The sequence below is a fragment of the Muntiacus reevesi genome, chromosome 20, assembly GCF_963930625.1.
Source record: "Muntiacus reevesi chromosome 20, mMunRee1.1, whole genome shotgun sequence".
Classification (NCBI taxonomy): domain Eukaryota; kingdom Metazoa; phylum Chordata; class Mammalia; order Artiodactyla; family Cervidae; genus Muntiacus; species Muntiacus reevesi.
The window spans coordinates 7,177,468-7,198,608 of NC_089268.1; the positions used below are offsets into that span (position 1 = coordinate 7,177,468).

A 21,141-nucleotide genomic window follows, 5' to 3' on the forward strand; every position below is an offset into this window, starting at 1 on the left:
ATTTGTTCTTTTAAAGAGCATTAATATTCTCAGGGCTATGTCTGTTTCTTTCAACTCTCACTTGCACTCGGCCTTACTGAAAAATGATGGTATTTTGGGGGTGCAAAGCACAGAGATAGTAGCACGTACTGTTGTAATCATGTAACTTATGCTCTTTTGGATAATTTGGTGCTCTGTGATGAGGAAATATGGTGCTGAAATATAGAGTATTTTGTTTAAGATGTTTTCCTGATGTTGGCAAGCATCCTTTTGAAAGAACCCCTGGTTTTTATCAAGTATATTCTGATCAAAATCAAGAGATTTAGAAAGTTGGAGGATTAAGAATTACTTATTAAATTCTAATGGTATCTCAGTTCTTTTTAATGTATTTATTGAAAAGAACACATAAATTGCATTTTAAAATATTTATTATTAAATCAGTGCTATTTCTTAAACTTGACTAAAAATAGATTCACTGGATGTTCTTTGAACCTAAGATTTTGACAACTAAAGATAAGAGTGTCTGAAAGCTTTTTGGTGAGGCTGGAAATCAATGCCTGAAGCTTAATGTCACTGTCCTGCAGTGCACAGTTGTTTGGCAGAAGTTAAAAAAACCCTGTGAAGATCAAGCCCCACAAGGGCTTATTTGGACTTTGTAACATATGTGCACAAATCCTTATTTATCCTCTGGAAGCAGGCAAGGAACACTGTATTGAATTAGAAGAAAAAATGATATCCCATGGACTTTGGGGCGTGGGAATTTTGACAATTTTCCTTCTTTCTAGTTTCTAAAACAATAGAGAACTAGGCACCGCTTCAGGATTCTGTGTTCAGCTGCAACTGTAACTTATTAAGTGTTCCTCACCAGCAAGTTCCTGGAGAGGTCTGTGTGTGTGTGTGTGTGTGTGTGTGTGTGTGTGTGTGTGTGTGTGTGTGTGTGCATGTGTGTGTCTGGGTGTGTGTCTCTCTCTCATTTCATATATGGATATATTCTCTGTATGGTAATGCTTTGGGTTATATTTTATTCATGTACCATATTTATTGCATAATGAGTGATACCTTAGTTTGGGGGAATCCAGGGCTTATAGTGGAAATTCTGGAGGCCCAAACATCTAATTTTTAAACTTTATGCCTCTTAAAAATGCTCCAGTGTGAAATATTGCTGTTGTCCGGTTGTGACTGTTGACAGTTAAGGAAGGCCTATCTGAGGAGTCTAAAATCAGATGCAAAGAATGAGAAGAGGGACTTACCTGGTGGTTCACTGGCTGAGATTCCATACTCCCTCTGCAAAAGGTGCAGGCTCAATCCCTAGTCTGTGAACTGAGATCTCACATGCTGGAGGTTGTGACAGAAAAAAGAAAAAGAAAACAGAACGAAAAGAAAGGAACTTCAATCAGGGGTGTGTGAGGGGTGGGGGCATCAGTGTGTGGAAAGAATGTTCAAGCAGATGAAACACCACTCAGGCAAAAGGCCTTGGAGAGAGAGGATGATGTCCTAGGAGCTGAAAAGTCAGCTAATAACATTATTCAAAGGGGAAGCTGAGCTTTATAACATTTGCTGAGTTAGTTGAGCTGCAAAGTCTCTATTTACAGAGATGAGAACTCCAGTTCTGGAGCGTTTGCCCATCCATCCTGTAACAGACATATGGGGTGCGGGTGTAGGAAAGAACGCTTGGTCCAAGCAAGATGGGAGCAAAGGTCAGAACCTGACCCCCACCATATACCACATCCTCTTTCAAAAAAGATGAGCCAGCAAAACTTCCAGCTCACAAGGAAGAAGGCGGCAAGCATAGTCATTCTCAAGGCCTTGGCTGTGAGTAAGGGAGAAATACACAAGCTCCCTTTCCACTTCCTGGCTTGTTGACCCTGATGTGGATTTAGGATTCAAATTCACGTTGCCTGCAGAATGTGAAAAACCTGAGCAGATGAGTGGCTGTGGATTAGTAATACCTAGAGGTGTCAGGAAGAATGTAAATCTTGTCAGAAGGAACGTATCTTAAATTTAAGCTGAACTGTTTGGAATCTGTGTGTCTGTGTATGTCTGTGTGTGTGTATATTTGTGTATGTGTATGGTCTATATCTGTGTGTGTAGGTATCTATGTATGTATGTGTGTGTGTGTGTGTGTGTGTGTGTGTGTGTGTGTGAATGGATATGTGTGTGTGTGTCAGGGGAGGGGTGGATATTCTGCTCTGTTCTTGTACAAGTTAGTAGGGAGCGTGTCCTCAAGCCCTGGGCATTGTGTGCACAAGCTCTAAGTATATGTGGGAGGAAAGTGCGCTTGGAGCCTGTCGGGGGCCACAGTGGGAACTTGACGTGCAGTCACTGTGTAAGCAGGCAGAGGGGAGGGTCAGAGCGGCTTATGTAAGAAGTACTATGTAGCCCGCGTGGCCAGTTCAAATGAACTTTTGAGGAAATGGTCAAAAATCAGAGACCTGCTGGGGGAGCTAACCACTAGAGTTGTAGAGTTTGTCTTTGCTGCTGTCTGCTTTCCAACAGTGGCATCCAGTTTGATAAGCCAGTGGCAGTGTGAAATATATACACTCCTTTCTCTTTGAATCTGTGTGTGGCTCAGACAGTCTGTCAGTGTTTTGGGAGGTCTATGTTCATCTAGACATGGAATGTCTTTGCAAACCCACGCGTGCTGGGTCCCCAGCAGCACGAAGTGAGACAGTGTCAGCCTGGACCCCTCCCCGTTTCCTCTATCCTGTCTCCTCCCCAATAAAAGCAGCAGCAACAACAATAACTAGGATTACCTTGAGTGGAGGAGAAAAATAATATGCCTCAGAAGAAAAAGCTGCCAGTGTTTAAATAGAAGGGAAATCAGAGAAAGTTCCACTTCGTTATGAAGCAGGCCAGCTTTGGCTTCAGGAAGCACTGGCCATACTTCATTCTTTAAAATGGAATCTTTGAAGTGGCTTCTAGTCAAATTGGTGGTACATGTGGAGTGGATATCATTTGCTTTAATTTAAGGGTTGAGAAACAGTTTACAGTGCTCCAAACTGGAAGTTAAGATGATGGCAAGGAGACACGCAGTAAGTGGAAACTTGGCCACGATGGTCGGAAACAAATGAGAGTTATAAATGGAACATCCCCCCTTGGTCTGGAAAGCACATACTAATCGTGTAATAGAGGGATCTTTCTTGGGTTCCCAGGTTTTATTATATTTTTTATTATTTAAAGAGACTTACAGGACTGTACATGCTTGTATGGGAGTCAAGAATTTATAATTATCAGATATTCTTTAATATAGAGAAATAATTGAGACTCTAGGTTTGAGTGGGGGATATTTATAACCACCCAAACCCAAAAGAGCAAGAAAATGAGGTGACAAAACGTACAGCATTTCAGTAATGGAAGAAACGTACATAGTCCAATATACTTGTCTTAATTTTTATGTAGAAAGTGAGTCTCACTCTTCTGCATATTCCCAAGTACCTAAGTAAAACACCAGTGAACAAATTATTTAATCTACTTAATACTAAACAATTGTACAGTCTCTGTTTTTCTCCACTCAAATGATTTGAGCCTTCATAACTGGGTAAAACAGAGTAAAACAAATGAGTTCTAATACCACAAATAATAAAACCACATTAATTGGTAGCAAAGACAGTAGAACAGGCAATATTTAACTTTTCCCTAAAGAAATACCATTTGCCTTTTTTTCTCTTAAACTTAATATACATTTAGCTAATGTGCCTTTCTTCATGATGTTTTCCATATGTTTATTATTCTCTTTTAGAAAAACCAAATCATTTAACTAATTTTTACAATAAAGCATTCTTTTCTTCATATTGACTCTCACTAAACCACATTTAAATGCTACCAAACAGCAAATATGTCCTCACATAATTGATTCTTGAGGTTCTCAAAGAAAATTTTTTAGATTCCAAATTCTCTTCTCAGTTCTATATCTATAGAATGTGTACAATGATTTATATATCCTCAGATTTTGCAAAACTGAGATGAGGTGCAGAGTTTCTAGGACATTTATCATTGTAACAGTGCAGGTGGTTAATACTTCATATTATTACATTCATTGCAGTTAAAACTATTAGTACTGCTGATATATTAATAACAATAATAATAACCTTTATTACTCAAAGAGCTAGAGGACAAAGCATTGCTTTACAGATGTATACATTTGTAACCAAAATTCAAGAATGCTTTAGCTTTATTGTTTGAAAAATGTTCTCACATACTGCCACATATTCTAGTTCTGGGAGTGGTATACACTATTAGCTCACACTGGTTCGTTTTTTAAATGATCATTTAGAATATTAAAGTTAATAGTATTGGTAAACGCTAGATTGAAGACTGAAAGACAACAGTGAGTGAGGGCCAAGTTGAACATGTGGAATCCCAGACTGGACGCTGCAAAGTTGTTGTCCTTCCCATGTATTTATAAATCTCTTCAATGTAGAACACACTATAAAATGGAAATCATGTCTATAAAAAATGACCATTTATAATTATTTCATGAATTATTTTAGAATGCTTATTTAACCAAAAACATATTTATTAACTGCTGTTAATAAATCGTGTTTATTGATCATGTTAATAAATCACGTTATCCTGTTCGTACGCCAGTTGTCTTGCCCTATCTCACTGTGCACGCTGTTCGTTGAACATGGGGTAGGCGAGGTGCCTGCTCAGAGGCTGGAAGAAGATGCAGGAAACCATAGGAATGCAGACACGTTTCCTCTCTGCTGGCCGGCGCAGCGGCTGTAGCAATATTCTTTCGTGGCCGACGCGGCGAGCCTCGCAGCAGACGCGCTGTGTTCTCCTCGCGTGGCTGACCCCACGGACACCGCCACTTCCCAGGTGGAGCTCACGTGCATGTGCGCTGCACGCTGCCGTGACCAGGCCAGGACCTCCTGACGGGCAGTGCAGTGCTAGGTTATGAATGACCTCAGCTGTTCCATAGTCATCATTTATAAAACGAGGGGAGAGCCTGAACACCCCCTTGGCCAATCTGCTCTCTCCCTACGACTGCCTTCTGTGTGATAGTCTGTCTGCTATTAGGAATGAGAAAAACAAAACAGAAAAAGGAATGAGAGACAAAACTGCAGGATAAAATGCCATCCTATTTATTAATTATTTTTTCATATATCAAAAAATGTGGGAATCATGCCAAATTGCTTAGGAAATCAGTCAGATTATTGTCACATAATTTACATTTGACACTTTCACCTAGGTTACATTGGTAAGTTATCCTGACTTAAAAATTTGCAAAAATTATAAGAACTGTAATAATCAGGATATGATTATTTATTTCTTTTGAAAGACTTCAAATTAAATAAAACTATTTTTGTACTAATTGTTTTTTCCACGTTTATTGAGATATCATTGACATACATTGCTGCATAATTTTAAGGTATCCGGCATAACAGTTCAGTTCAGTTCAGTTCAGTCGCTCAGTCGTTTCCGACTGTTTGCGACCCCATGAATCGCAGCACACCAGGCCTCCCTATCCATCACCAACTTCCGGAGTTTACTCAAACTCATGCCCATCGAGTCGGTGATGCCATCCAGCCATCTCATCCTCTGTCGTCCCCTTCTCCCCCTGCCCCCAATCCCTCCCAGCATCAGGGTCTTTTCCAATGAGTCAACTCTTCCCATGAGGTGGCCAGAGTACTGGAGTTTCAGCTTCATTATCAGTCCTTCCAGTGAACACCCAGGACTTATCTCCTTTAGGATGGACTGGTTGGATCTCCTTGCAGTCCAAGGGACTCTCAAGAGTCTTCTCCAACACCACAGTTCAAAAGCATCAATTTTTCGGCGCTCAGCTTTCTTCACAGTCCAACTCTCACATCCATACATGACCACTGGAAAAACCATAAATTTGACTAGATGGACCTTTGTTGGCAAAGTAATGTCTCTACTTTTTAATATGCTATCTAAGTTGGTCATAACTTTCCTTCCAAGGAGTAAGCGTCTTTTAATTTCATGGCTGTAGTCACCACCCGCAGTGATTTTGGAGATCCAGCATAACAGTTTTACTTAAATATGTTGTGAGCTGATTATAGCAATATGCTTGGTTAGCATCCATCATCTCATATAAAAAGTAAAAACAAAAAAGGAAAAAAAATTCCTTGTTATGGGAATTTTTAGGATTTACTCTAGCATCTTTCAAATATATCATATAGCAGTGGTAACTATAGTCATCATATACATTTCACCCCTAGTAATGTTTCTCTTAAACCTGGAAGTTGCTCCATTCTTACTACCTTCCTCCAAGTTCTCTTCTTCCCACACCAATTCTGATATGTTTTTGTCTCAGTTTGCTGGGGTTTTTGTTTGTTTTGGTTTCTTTGGATTTTAGATTCCACAGTGAGAACATACAGTATCACTCTATGTGACTTACTTTAGTTGGCGTAATGCCATCAAGTTCTGTCTATGTTTTGCAAACAGCAGGATTTCACAGTTTTATTTGTGAGTGAACATTATTCCAATATAAAAATATGTAATATTATATGTATGTTATATATATGTATACTATACTGTACATTTTACATTATATTGCATATTAATATATAAAATAATTAGATCATTTTATATATCAATAAATACTTTATTTAAATAAATACTTATACAGTGTTTAAATAATTATATAAAATATTTTATTATTTATATATAGTATATGACATTATCAAACTCTATGTAATATAGTATAAATCCTATACTTGGTATAACACATAGTATCTGTTATTTAACAGTATGTGACATTATTATCATACTATATGTAATATAGTATATATTATATACATTGTATAATATGTAGTATCTGTTATTTAACATGTAGAATATAAATTGTGTAAAGAATATATTGCAGGTATATATTTGAAATATTATAGATATTATATAGGCATTATAGTATATATAATGTATCTTATACATTACATATAATATATACTATGTTATAATTCTTATATATGGTTCATAAATATAATGAATTTAATATTTTACTTAAATTTATCACATTTGTATATTATATTTATTTATTTTATATATTATATGCAGTATATTAAACATATATAATATACAAATAATATATTAATAATATATACTATAAGTACATGTATATACTATGTTATATATTGAATACATAGAAGATAATTTATGTAATGTTTATATATTACATGCTAAGTTGCTTCAGTCGTGTCCCAACTCTTTACAACCTTATGGACTGTAGCTTGCCAGTCTCCTCTGTCCATGTGATTCTCCAGACGAGGATACTGGAGTGGGTTGCCATGCACTCCTCCAGGGGATCTTCCTGACCCAGGAATTGAACCCATGTCCCATGTCTCTTTGTCTCCTGAATAAGGAGGCAGGTTCTTAACAACTAGCACCAATATTTATATTTTATGTAGTATATATAATATATAAGTATAAATTTATATATTGAATACTATATGATATCTATATATTACATAATATATAATTCCAGAAATATATCATATAAAATATATAACTATATAATATTATGCATAATATTTCACTGTATATATTTATATGTATATATAGCTCAACTTTTTAATTTTTTCATCCATCAGTGGACACTTAGTTTCCATGCTTTGACTATTGTAAATAATACTGCAGTGAACTTGGAGGTGCAAATATCTTTTCAACTTACTTTTTTATTTCTTTTGAATATGTTTTCAGATGTAGAACCCCCTGATCACATGGAAGCTCTATTTTAAATTTTTTGAGGATTCTCCATACTTTTTGTGTAGTATCTGTACCAGTTTATAAATCCACCAATAGTGCACATGGGTTCCTTTTTCTCCACATCCTCACCAGCATTTGCTATCTCTTCTTTTTGGCTGATTATCACTCTAAAATGTTTAAAGTGATGACTCAAAATGATTTTTATTTGTATTTCCCTAATGACCATTGATTTTGAACATCTTTTCATTTTGTTGCTCAGTCATTCATTTGTGTCCAACTCTTTGTGACCTCATGGACTGTAGCACAGCAGGCTTCCCTATCCTTCACCATCTCCTAGAGTTTACTCAAACTCATGTCCATTGAGTCAGTGATACCATCCAAACATCTCATCCTCTGTCATCCCCTTCTTCTGCCTTCAATCTTTCTCAGCATCAGGGTCTTTTCCAATGAGTCAGCTCTTCACATCAGGTGGCCAAAGTATTGGAGCTTCAGCTTCAGCTTCAGTCTTCTAATGAATATTCAGGGTTGATTTTCTTTAGGATTGATTGGTTTGATATCCTTTATGTCCAAGGGACAGAAGACTCTCTCAAAAGTCTTCTCCAACACCACAGTTGGAAAACATCATTTCTTCGGCATTCAGTCTTTATGTACGGCATTCGCATCCGTACATGACCACTGGAAAAACCATGGCTTTGACTAGACAAACCTTTGTTGACAAAGTAATGTCTCTGCTTTTTAATATGCTATCTAGTTTTGTCATAACATTTCTTACAAGGAGGAAGCATCTTTTAATTTCATGCCTGCAGTCACTGTCCCTGTTTACTATTCAAATATTGTCTTTCGATAACTGTCTATTCAGATCTTTTGCCGATTTTTAAAATGGGAGTATTTGGAATTTTTGCTATTGAGTTCTATGAGTTTTTCATTTATACATATATATGTATATGTATTCACACCTATATATATATACATGTGTGTGTGTGTGTGTGTGTGTATTCTTTTCCAAATTTTTTCCATTGTGGATTAGTATAAGGTAATGAATATGGTTTCCTTTCCTATACAGTAAGTGCTTGTTGTTTATTTTATGTACAGTAATGTGTATGTGCTAATCTCCAGCTCCCGTTTATCCGTCCCCTGTCCTTTCCCCTTTGGTAACCATTACATTGTTTTTTCTATGTCCATGAGTCTGTTTCTGTTTTGTAAATAAGTTTATTTGCATCATTTTTTAGATTCCACATATAAGTGTTATGATATAATGCTTTTATTTTTCTGTCTGATTTACTTCACTTAGTATGATAATCTCTAGGTTCATCTATGTTATTGCAAATGGCATTGTTTCACTCTTTTTAATGGCTGAGTAATTTTCCATTGTATATATGCACCTCAACTTCTTTATCCGTTCTTCTGTCGATGGACACTTGGGTGCCTTCCACGTCTTGGCTTTTGTAAACAGTGCTTCTATGTACTTTGGGGTTTATGCTTAATTTTGTTATTTGTATTTAGGTGTCATATTCAAAAAAGTCAATGTCAAGAAGCATTTTTTCCTATGTTTTCTTCTAGAAATTTCATTTTTCAGATCTTATATTTAAATCTTTACTCCATTTCAAGTTAGTTTTTGTGAGTGATGTAAGACAGGGGCTTTCTTTAATTTGGTTACCTGTGAAAAATCCATTGTCCCAGTGCCGTTTATTCAAAAGTTTGTCCTTTCTCCACTGAGTCTTCTTGGGTTCTGTGTTAAATATTGGCTGAACTTATATAGTTGATTTATTTGGGGACTTTTTAAAAAATTAATTTATTTTTTATTGAAGGATAATTGCCTTGCAGAATTTTGCTGTTTGATGTCAAACCTCAGCATGAATCAGCCATAGGTACACATATATCCCCTCCCTTTTGAGACTCCCTCCCATCTCCCTCCTCATTCATCCCACCCTTCTAGGTTGATACAGAACCTCTGTTTGAGTTTCCTGAGCCATACAGTGAATTCCCGACTCTTGATTCTGTTCCATTGATCTATGAGTCTGTTTTTGTCAGTACCATACTGTTTTGATTACCAGGCATTCATACTATAACTTAAAATCAGGAAATATGACATGCTCTGTTTTGTTCTTCTTTCAAAGGATCGCTTTTCCTTTCTTGTTTCCATGTAAATTTTAGAATTTTTTTTCCACTTCTATAAAAAATGTCATTGGAAACTTGATAGGAATTGCTTTGAACTTATAGATGGCTTTTGGTAGTATTGTTATTTTAACAATATTAATTCTTCAATCTATGAAGATGGGTAACCTTTCCATTTATGTGTCTAAGAAATCTTTAGATTTGTTGAATCAATGTCTTGTAGTCTTCAGGGTAAAGATCTTTCACCTCTTGTTAAGCTTATTCCTAATTATTTTGGGGGGAATGTTATTGTAAAATGGATGATGTTCTTTATTTACTTTTCAGATAATTTGTTTTTAGTGTACAGAAATGTTTCTGATTTTCTGCACATTATTTTGTATCCTTCAACTTTAATGCATTTATTAATTACGTTTAACTGGGCTTCCCAGGTGGTGCTAGTGATAGAGAACCCATCTGCCAATGCAGGAGACATAAGAGATGTGGGTTTGATCCTTGGATTGGGAAGATCTCCTGGAGAAGGGCATGGCAAATCATTCCAGTATTCTTGCCTGGAGAATCCCATGGACAGAGGAACCTAGCAGGCTAAAGTCCATAGTGTTGCATAGTGTCTGACACAATTGAAGTGACTGAGCACACACAATTGCATTTAGCAGGTTTTTAGTGGAGTCTTTAGGATTTTCAATATGTGAAATCATATCATTGGCAAATAGAGATGGTTTTATTTCTAACTTTCCAATTCTGATGTCTTTTCTTTTTCTTGCCTGATTACTTTGGCAAGGACTTCCAGTACTATGTTGAATAAAAGTGGCAAGGATGAGGCTATGGATTAATTCCCTGCCTGGGCGTTGTAGGGGAAACCTCCCTGCCCAGTAATTAGCTCTGCTCTGTGGAGGATCTGCATTGCCTGCCTGCTTCTCAGCTCCAGTGTTGCTAGGCTAAGCAGCTTCTAAGTGTTCTCACTAGCCCTTCTCATCGTGTGGGTCCTAGGGTCACACTCTGAAGCTTGTTGGTCTGTGACTCAGCTACCTTGCCTGGGGGTGGGCAAGTCAGGTCCTTTTGTTGCTGTTGTTGTTGTTCAGTCACAAGTCATGTCCAGCTCTTTGTGACCCCAAGGACTGCAGCATGCCAGGCTCTTCTGTCCTCCACCATCTCCCAAAGTTTGCTCAAATTCATCCATTGAATCAGTAATGTCATCTAACCATCTCATCCTCTATCATCTCACTTCTCCTCCTGCCCTTAATCTTTCCCAGCACCAGGTCTTTTCCAGTGAGTTGACTCTTTGCATCAGGTGGCCAAAGTATTGGAGCTTCAGCTTCAACATCAGTCCTTTCAGTGAATATTCAGGGTTGATTTCCTGAATATTGACTAGTTTGACTGGTTTGATCTCCTTGTAGTCCAAGGACCCTCAAGACTCTCTCCAACATCACAATTCAAAAGCATCTGTTCTTTCATGCTCAGCCTTATTTATGAACCAACTCTCACAACTGTACATGGTCACTGGAACCCTTAGAGCCACCAAAACTCCTTACTTGAGGATCTGACTCAGGAAGACCTACACCTGTCCTTTTCCCTGGTAAGATTGCAACAGAAACTTGGTCCCACAATTCAGCAAAATTGATGGCTGGCCCTACTACTTAGAGTCTGCAGGTAGGAACTCGAGCTTGCCAAGATCCAAGCATCACCCACCCTCTTTTCTCTGTCATGGTCAGATTCCCAGTGAATGATCTCTGAAGATTCTCCTGAAATCCCTGTGGGGCAAGGTCAGAGTGGGGGTTCCCACAAAGTGATCCCCAGCACTGAGTGGAAACTAGACGTTTCCCTGGGCTGTCTTTCCCACTGGAAGTGTCATCGGCTCAGGGGGGAACTCTTGGCATAAAGCTGCTCCAGCCTGGGGGACAGGCAAGGTAGTCAGTGTGTAGCCACTTTTCTTACCTATTAGTGAGGTCTCTTTTGGTGTGTGTGGTGCAAAGGTGCTCAGCCATTTCCCTGTGTTCTAGGATTCTCATAACTGTCTTGTTCATGAATAGTTATTAGCTGTTCTTGGGAGGGGGGACAAAGTCAGGAATGACCTATGTTATCATTATGGTGATGTCACTCCTATTGGCTTTCAGTGGTTAAGAAATTGTATTGATTTTCAAATATTTGGAAAATATAAATTAGTACAAAGGAAAATGAATTACTTATAATCCTACCTCAGAGGGTGTATTAGTATTAGCTGCCAAAATAGGTCATTTTCATTCATATATATATGAATATATATATACACACATATGTGTGTGTGTGTGTGTGTGTGTGTGTGTGTGTGTCTATTTTATGGGCTTCCCAGGTGGTGCTAGTGGAAAAGAACCTGCCTGCCAATGCAGGAGATGCAGGAGACGTGGATTTGATCCCTGGATTGGGAAGCTGCCTTGGAGGAGAGCATGGCAGCCCACTCCAGTATTCTTGCCTGGGGAATCCCATGGACAGACGAGCCTGGTGGGCTACAGTCCATGGGGTCACAAAGTGCTGGGCTCAACTGAAGTGACTTAGCATGCACACACACATATCATATTTTATTACAGTGTGCTTTATTATTTGTTTATTTTTTATTATTTTGTTAAATTGAAGGGTTGTGATAATCCTTTTTTGAGCAAGGCCATTTTTTCAACAGTATTATATTTTACTGAAGGTATATACATGATTTTTTTTAGACATAGTGCTCTTGCATACTTAATAGCAATAGTATAGTGTAAATATTGTTTTTATATGTATTAGGAAACCAAAACATTTATGTGATTTGTTTCATTTCAGTGTTTACTTTTTTGCGGTGGTCTGGAACCTGCAGGATCTCTGAGGTCTGCCTCTTTGATGTATGTGTGTGTGTGCGGGCACGTGTGCATGTATATACAGAAATGAAGGAATGATTGATAGCATATTGAACTACATATATCTGCACTTCATGATTCCTACAACTCCATCCCTTACATGTAGGCAGTTGGATATATAAGAATTGATTTGGGGAGAGAAGTCTATGCTAAAGATATGGGTTTAGAAGTAGCAGTATTTGTTGTTATTTAGTCACTAAGGTAGCAGAGTTTTGGTGGTGGTTTAATCACCAAGTCGTGTCCGACTCTTGTCACCCCGTGCACAGTAGCCTGCCAGGCTCCTCTGTCCATGGAATTCTTCAGGCAAAAATATTGAAATGGGTTGCATTTCCTTCTCCAGGGTATCTTCCCAACCCAGGAATCAAACCCAAGTCTCCTGCATTTTGCAGGAAGATTTTTTACTGGCTGAGCTGAGAGAAGTCCCATATATAGTACTCAATTCCAAGGAATTCTTGAGATGATAGAGAGGAAGGAGAGAGAAAATATATTTAATAATTAAGAAATCAGAGAAAAGTGGATATTTAGGAGACACAATAGTGACTCATGAGATAGGAGAAAACCAAGACTGTCTTGAGTGTGAGGCTCCTAAGGAAGAAGTCTATCAAAAAAAAGGAGGTGGCCCTCAGTGTAAGATGCTGGGTAAAGGAAAATGAAGACCACCAGTGATAATACTGTCTTCATTTTATGCTCCTGGCTTCAGAATTTTGCTGAGAGGACCTTGAGTTCTTCAAAACTTTAGTATTTACCTAACCTGATTACTGTCTTCTCTTTGACTTCATTTCTTTTAATTAAATCTTTCACCCAACTGTACTGTATTTTTATTCATGGGGCAAGATGAGAATCTATATTTTATATAAACACACTGCTATCCCTTTATTGCATAACCTACTAGTTCCTCAGAGATACAAAATATTCAGCTATGACACATACTGTGTTGTTATATTCTTGAGTGGAACTCTAGAGTTTCTATTCTGTGACAACATTAGCTGATATTTTTTGAACTGTTAAACTATGTTTTACATGCATTATTTTATTTTATCCTTGTAACAATCTTATAAATTAATTTTTTATATCTATAATTTTTTACATGAGGGAACTGTGGCTTTCCAAGGCTAGATTAGTTGCCCAAAGCCCTTTATTTGAAAGGAGTAAAAGTCAACCCAGTTTATCTTACCTCTTCCTCTTTGGCCATTTATTTTGTATATGTACCATACTTTTAATTAACATGACTTTATATTAGATTTCAAATTGAGTACTACATGACCCTTTTATGAGTCGTCTTATGAAAGTGAAAGTGAAGTCGCTCAGCCGTGTCGACTCTTTGCGACCTGTGGACTATAGCCTACCAGGCTCCTCCATCCACGGAATTTTCCAGGCAAGAATACTGGAGTGGGTTCCCGTTTCCTTCTCTAGGGGATCTTTCTGAACCAGGGATTGAACCTGGGTCTCCTGCATCACAGGCAGATGTTTTACCCTTTGAGCCACCAGGGAAGCCCCTGAGTCCTATTATCAACCCTGTTAAATTATTTTATGTATTTATTTTATGTAATTGAATTTTAACAGAATTTGGCCCAAATTTCATCCTCCAAATATCAATTTAATTAAATATGTAGACTAATTTAGAGAGAATTGGCTTAAAAATAGCATCTCCCCATTCAAGAAATTGGCAAGTTTTTCCTTTTATTCATATTTTGGTTTGTATAAAAATGAAATTTAGAGTTTTTGTTTTGTTTTGTTTTTTTTAATGTAGAAGGCCTATGAATTTTGGTTTCCTCCCTGGTTGAGAATCACTGTAATATGCACTACTGCTTTTCTTCATGATTTTGAATCACTTCTTCCTGTGTTCTATCAACCTCTCTTCCTCCCTTCACTCAGAAATTATCAGTCTCACATTAATGGTATAGTGGTGAGCTAGAGTGGTATAACTGCCTTCCAGAAATTAATATAAATCTCACCAAGACTCATTAATTAATTAATAAATAATCCCTCATCAAATTTCTCAGCAGATTCTTATACTTAGTTGTGTTTGAAATGTTTAAATATATTCATATTAAATACGTGAATACCTTGAGCAATTTCTTCGGGAAAAAAGTTTTCTTGCAGGATATGGAAAATATGTTTATGACATCAATTTCCTGAGGTAAAAAAATGTTGAGGTTTGAAGAGGATGCTTTGAGAATTAGATTATTTTACTTTGATCTCATAATAACAACAGATAACTAAATAAAGCTCACATTTCTTAGTAAAACGTTTGCAGTTCAGTAAACATTCTTAAGGGAAACATTCGCTTCAGTAACCAAAACCCACTGTTTTCATTGAAGACCCAAATTAAAAGAATACTGTTTCTATTCTGTAAGGAAAGAAAAATCTTATTTATTTTTCTATGTAGACATTTTGGAACAGTTCCCCTTGAAATTACACAAGACTTTATAGATAACAGACCTGAGAGCAAAAAGACTCAGGATCTGCATGAGCTGTAAGAAGACCAACAGTGTTACCCATAACAGATCTACTAAAAAACCATTAAAAACAGGGGGGATGCTTTTTGGTTGCTAAGACGTCAATAGATAGATAAAGGCAACTTTCTGAAGTTTATCCTACTGTATTGTTGCCTTTTGGCTTAAAAATAGATTTTAAGCTCCTTGATGTTTAATGCAAGTCCTCAGTGTGCCTGAAATCATGTAAATTTAGAGAAAATTGTGATTCAGAAATATTACTGGGTTATGTGATGTGGCTATCGTGTTTATTTAAAACCATGCTATCTTACTATAAAATCAGGGAACAACAAATACTTTCCTGTCTGAAGTTCTAGGTGAGTGATTCCATGTGTGGTCTAGGTGGGAAGATATACCAAATTTATAAGAAGTGAAAATGAAACCACTCTTTGCTTAAGGAAATTTTATATGTGCTGTAGCAAGGAGGCAGAAGAAGAAAAGCCTCTCTTGGCCCTTTGGCTTGAAATGTACAATTGGGGAGAGGACATTAGTAAGGAAATTTCTTATGTCAAACATGTGTGTTGTTTTTATACTTCAATCTTGATGCACAAAGTTACATAAACAGGTATAAAGGCATTGATTACCTTCTTGTAAAAAATCCTCCCTTACTATGGCTTTTCAGAAAGTGCTGACTGATTATCAAAGTGAGTTCGTATTCTGGCATGACAAAAATAGGCTGGAAATAAGTTGAAAATAGCCCAAGAAACAGGGCCAGTCTCTCCAGCTTACACAGACTGACCTGTGTGCTCTGAGGTCTTAGATCTCCTTTGTATCTCGTGTCTCACTTGTTTCACCCTTGCAAGCAGTTTAGAAATTGGGTCTGTTTTGAAGGGAGGAAATAGTGGTAGTGGGATTAGGTCATGGTAAATTGGTAACGAGAATCTGGGGCTTCTTACTAGTTCAGGACTCAAATAGAGACAGTGGTCTTTAGTAAATAGAGAAATTCTGGATTAAATGAGTAGGTATTGGAGATTAAAGTGAATTTTGTTGAATTCTGTTGAGTTAAAGTAAATAAAAGCAGTAGAATAGATCTATCTTCAAAGTAGATACATTCTACAAGGAGTAGAATGTATCTACAAAGTATGTTTGCAGTTATCTTTCTGTGCACTGAAGCAGTGCTTTCTTTTCTTCAGTTTAGAAAGAAAATCATTAAATGTCTACGAATGAGTTTCTACATTGTACTGACCTGCTATGCAAATACAAAAATGAAAGAAAAGAGCATTGATATCAAAGATAGAGCGTAAGGATAAGATTACATGAGGATCACTTGTGATTATAGAAATGAAACAGTTAAGATGAGAGTGGCAGGGGACTTATAATTTCATATTCCATGAAAATGGTTCAGGAAATTTATTCAGCCTGCTCAGATTTTATTAGGACTCCATGTTTCAAATGCACTACACCCCATACTTTCAGACATATGTTAGAATGTAAACATATCTGCAGCACCAATATACAGACATAATGTAAAGAAAATGGTGCCTTCTATACGTTTCATATGTGTGATTAAGGACAACAGGATTGACAAATTATTTTCAGCAGATAGTAGAATGACTGACAGTAAAGACCCTCATAGAGAATGTGGTCAATCTGGTAAAGAGCTTTTCTGTTGTATAGGAAGTGATCCCTATATATATAGCCCAAGCCAGGCAAAAGTGGCTTCTACTTCCGCAACTTTGGTGTCTTCAGGTCTAAGATGGGAGCACTGACCAAGTGATCTCTGAAATTCCTTGTTGTTGTTTAGTTGCTCAGTCATGTCCGACTCTGCAATGTAGCCCTCCAGGCTCCTCTGTCCAGGGGATTTCCCAGGCAAGAACACTGGAAGGGGTTACCATTTCCTTCTCCAGGGGATCTTCCTGACCTAGGAATCAAAATCCCTTGACTGACTGTCAAAAACATGTAAAGTTATGCACAGCTCCATCCATTGCTAGAAGATAAGGGAACCAAAGGAGACAAATGATGAAACATGAGGGCATTTAAAATTCATGGTCTTCCAAAGTTGTATATTTAGGTAGCGATTAGAGGACGATTTCTCCCTCAACATGTTGAATTTCTCTATTTACCATTAAAAGGATTTAAGTGGGATAAAGTTGTCTTTCAATCAGTCCCGTGAGACAATAGCCTACATCAGAATTAGTTTAGGAGGGTGACGTTGTCAAGATGGTCCTGTAGTCATTCTTGGCTTTGTTCCCGCTCACAGGAAGGACAGCAGACAACCTCATAGGCAAGACTCCCCTGAGAGACTCCTAGAACAGGAGGTGAAGCTAAAGCCCTGTGTGCGCCCCACACCCCCCATTATCACAGAGGCCACGACAGATTGCGTTAGAATGGTTGGAAGGACAAGTGCAGGCTGACCGCATTGCACCTCCCAGGTCCATGCGGCCCCGTGCAGGGAGGTCTCCTCTGAGCCTGTGATACTTCCAGTGGGAGAAGAGCCCGGGGGACATCCACCTCCCCTGCATCTTTGTGCGAGTCCCTGCTCTTTCTTTGCCCCAAAGGGATCACAAGGGAATCCAAGGGCTCAACCACTAGAAATTCTGTTGTCACAAGGAAGGAGGGAGAGTCTTCCAACAACCAGCGGTCAGTTTTTGACAGACCAAGTTCTTACCTACAGAGTCTGCATAACAATCTCAAATCGTTTCTTTGCCCTAATGCAAGACCCATGTTGGTGGCACAGTATGCCAAGAGAACTAACTTGGGTCCAGATTTGCCTAACTTGGGCAAATATCCCCAAATGGAGTTTGAAACCTTGAAGATGACTTTGCCCTACCTAGGCAGAAGTACCCAATCACAGCCACCCATTACTGATCTTCATTTCTGGCCACCCACACCCACCGAAAAGCATATTTGGGAAAATTTTGGAGTTGTCTGAAGTGGCCCTCCTACCTGGAGCTTGGTTCTAGCCCCACCTGAGAGGTGGGATTAGTGAGACCACCTGGAAACCAGGAAACCCAGCAATCCTCCAGCCACGAGGGTTCAGGCAGAGCTAACTGCCTTCAGAGCAAAGCCAATGGCCCTATTCAGACAGGGAACTTGAGGCACTGGTCTAATGCACAGATACCAATGTAAGGAATCAGGGATCGTGAAAAATCAGGAAAATACAGCACCACCAAAGAAAACTAATAAAACTCCAATAACTGACCTTAAAGAAATAGAGATCTATGAAATGTCAGGCAAGTTCAGAATAATCCTCTTAAAGAACTTCAGTTAACAGAAGAACATACAACTACACAAAATTAAGAAAAAAACAAAGAACAAAATTAGAAATTCAGCAAAGTAATAGAAATCATCAGAACAAAGAATCAAACAGAAATCTGAGAGCTGGAGAATACAGTAACTGAACTGAAGTAGTCGATAGGGAGAAATGCATACTCAACCGTGCAAAAGAATCAGTGACCTGCAATACAGTACACTTCAAAGTATCCAGTCAGAAGTGCAAGAAGAAAAAAGAATGAAAAAGAGGGTGAAGCATGCCTGGGGGGTTTATGGGCCACAATGAAAATAAATAATCTTTACAATATGGGAATTTCAGAAGGAGAAGAAAAAGAGGACATAAAATATATTTAAAGAAACAATGGCTGAAAACTTCTAAAACCTGAGGAGAGAAATAAACATCCATATCTAAGAGGCCCAAAGGAGCTCAGATAACTTGACCCAAATAGGGCGGACACCGAGATATTGATACATTATAATCAAGTTGTCAAGGTTAAAGAAAGAGAAGGAATTTTAAAAGCAGCAAGAGAAAAGAGAGAAGTTACAGATAAAGAAATTCCCACAGGGCTGAAATCAGTGGATTCCTCAACAGAAACTTTTCCAGCCAGGAGAGACAATGGGCTGAAGTATTCAAAATATTAAAGAAATAGAAGCTGTCAAGCAAGAATGCTATCCGTAGTGAAACTGTCCTTCAGAAATGCAGGGATAAAGACTTTCCCAGAACAATAGCTGATGGAATTCATCATTGTTAATCCTGCCTTATGAGAAATGTAAAGTCATTGCTTTGAGTGGAAATGAAAGGATACTAATTAGCATCATGAAAGTACAAGAAAGGAGTGTATAAATCACTGGTAATGGAAAATATGTAGTCAGAGTTGGATTCTGTAACATGGTAATGGGGATACCTAATTCACTTACAACACCACTTTAAAACATAATAAAAATAAACACCAGTACAATAATCTGTTATTAGTTACACAGTATAAAAAATGTAAATTGTAACATTAACCTAAAATATGAGGGGGAGAAGTGTAAAACTTAAACACTTTATGGCAATTAAGATGTTGCTACTTTAAAACCGAGGGTTATGGTTTTATTCTTTTTTATGTAAGCTCCATGATAACCTCAAGGCAAAACCTGTAGTACTTATACAAAAGAACATATAAAAAGTTAAAGCATCCTGATACCACAGGACATCAAAATACAAGAAAGACAATGGGTGAGAAAAAAGGAACAAGACAAGCAGACACAATTAGCTGGTAATTATAAATGGTCACCTCTGAGAGCTGCTCCGGGCTTTGGATGCTCATATCTGGTGCCACTGGGACATTTTGCGGGGGCCCAAACACAGTGGCTGGGGCTCCGCCAAGCCACTCAGCCTGAGATTCTGTTTGCTTCCCGGTGGGTTTGTGTGGACTGGCTTGTCCATCTGTAACTTCATTAAGGCTTGCAGTCCATCTTCAGTACTTCCCCTTGCAGAACCTTATAAGAATTCAGCTGGCAAAGCAGACTTGTGGTTTGCAGAGTCCCACTGCCAGCATCATTAAGGCCGATTGGGAAGAAGGGATGCGAGTTTGGAACTGAGGGGCAAGAACTTAGGGTTTGGAACTGAGGGGCAAGAATTTAATAACTTGTTCCAGCAAACCGCTAATAAGGTGTTAAAAAATGTTGCCTCAGATCTGTTTTCCAGCCAGTGTTTATGTGATTTTAGTAGGGTGCATGCATGCTAAGTCGCTTCAGTTGTGTCCGACTCTTTGCACCCTATAAACCATAGCCCACCAGACTCCTCTGTCCATGGAATTCTCTAGGCAGGAATACTGGAGTGGGTTGCTGTGCCTTCCTCCAGGGGATCTTCTAGACACACATCAAATCCATGTCTCTTATTGGAAGATATTGGCCATTCATGTATCTGACAAAGCAATAGTATACTGAATATATGCAGAAATCATACTCATCTATGAAAAAAATAAATAGCAAACAAAAGACTTGAAGAGACCTTTCACAAAAAAATGGTAATTTTTTGGTAACCTTTCATTAATCCATGATAGGATACACAGCTTCATCAGAGAAATGTCAATTAAAGATACCACTACATTAAGATACCACTACCTAACCATAGGAACTGCCAAAATTATCAAGTCAACGATCCTGGTAGAATTGAAATGAGTGGAAGTCTCACGTAACGCTGTGAGAGTTTAAATTGGTACCACCGTTTTGGAACACGTGCATGCTTTAGAACACAGCGATTCCATTACTAAATGTACATCAACTGCAGTGCACACACATGGTCATCACAAGAACTGGTTTGTTGCTGTTGTTCAGTCACTGAGTCGCGTCTGACTCTTTGCGACCCCACAGACTGCAGCACACCACTCTCCTCTGTCCTCCCATGCCTCCAAGAGTTTGCTCAAATTCGTGTCCACTGAGTTGGTTATGCTCTCTAACCATCTTATCCTGTGCCATCCCCTTCTCTTTTTGCCTTCAGTCTTCCCCAGCATCAAGGTTTATAATAACCACTATTTGTAATAGCCACAAACTGGAAGCAACTCAAATGTACATGAGTAAGAGAATTTATGCAGAGAGTGTGGTATCTACATTTATCATTTATGAAAAATAAGACACTGCTGCACGCAACATTGTTAAATTTTAAGAAAAGTTGAACAAGAGAAGTCAGACTTGGTAAAGTGATTATTATAATATTATCAAATATATTTTATATAAAATTTTATAAATTAAAATTTATATATAAAATTTATAAAATTATATAAAATTTATATAAATTATATATATAAATATTATGTTTTATA

The 21,141-nt window shown here is 37.9% G+C and overlaps 1 protein-coding gene across 3 annotated transcripts in view; it reads left to right on the forward strand.

Annotated features, from left to right (window-relative positions):
• The window catches only part of HMGCLL1 (3-hydroxy-3-methylglutaryl-CoA lyase like 1), a 180,337-nt gene that overhangs the window by 114,873 nt on the left and 44,323 nt on the right, over positions 1-21,141 (forward strand). The gene's annotated exons all lie outside the window — the stretch shown is intronic.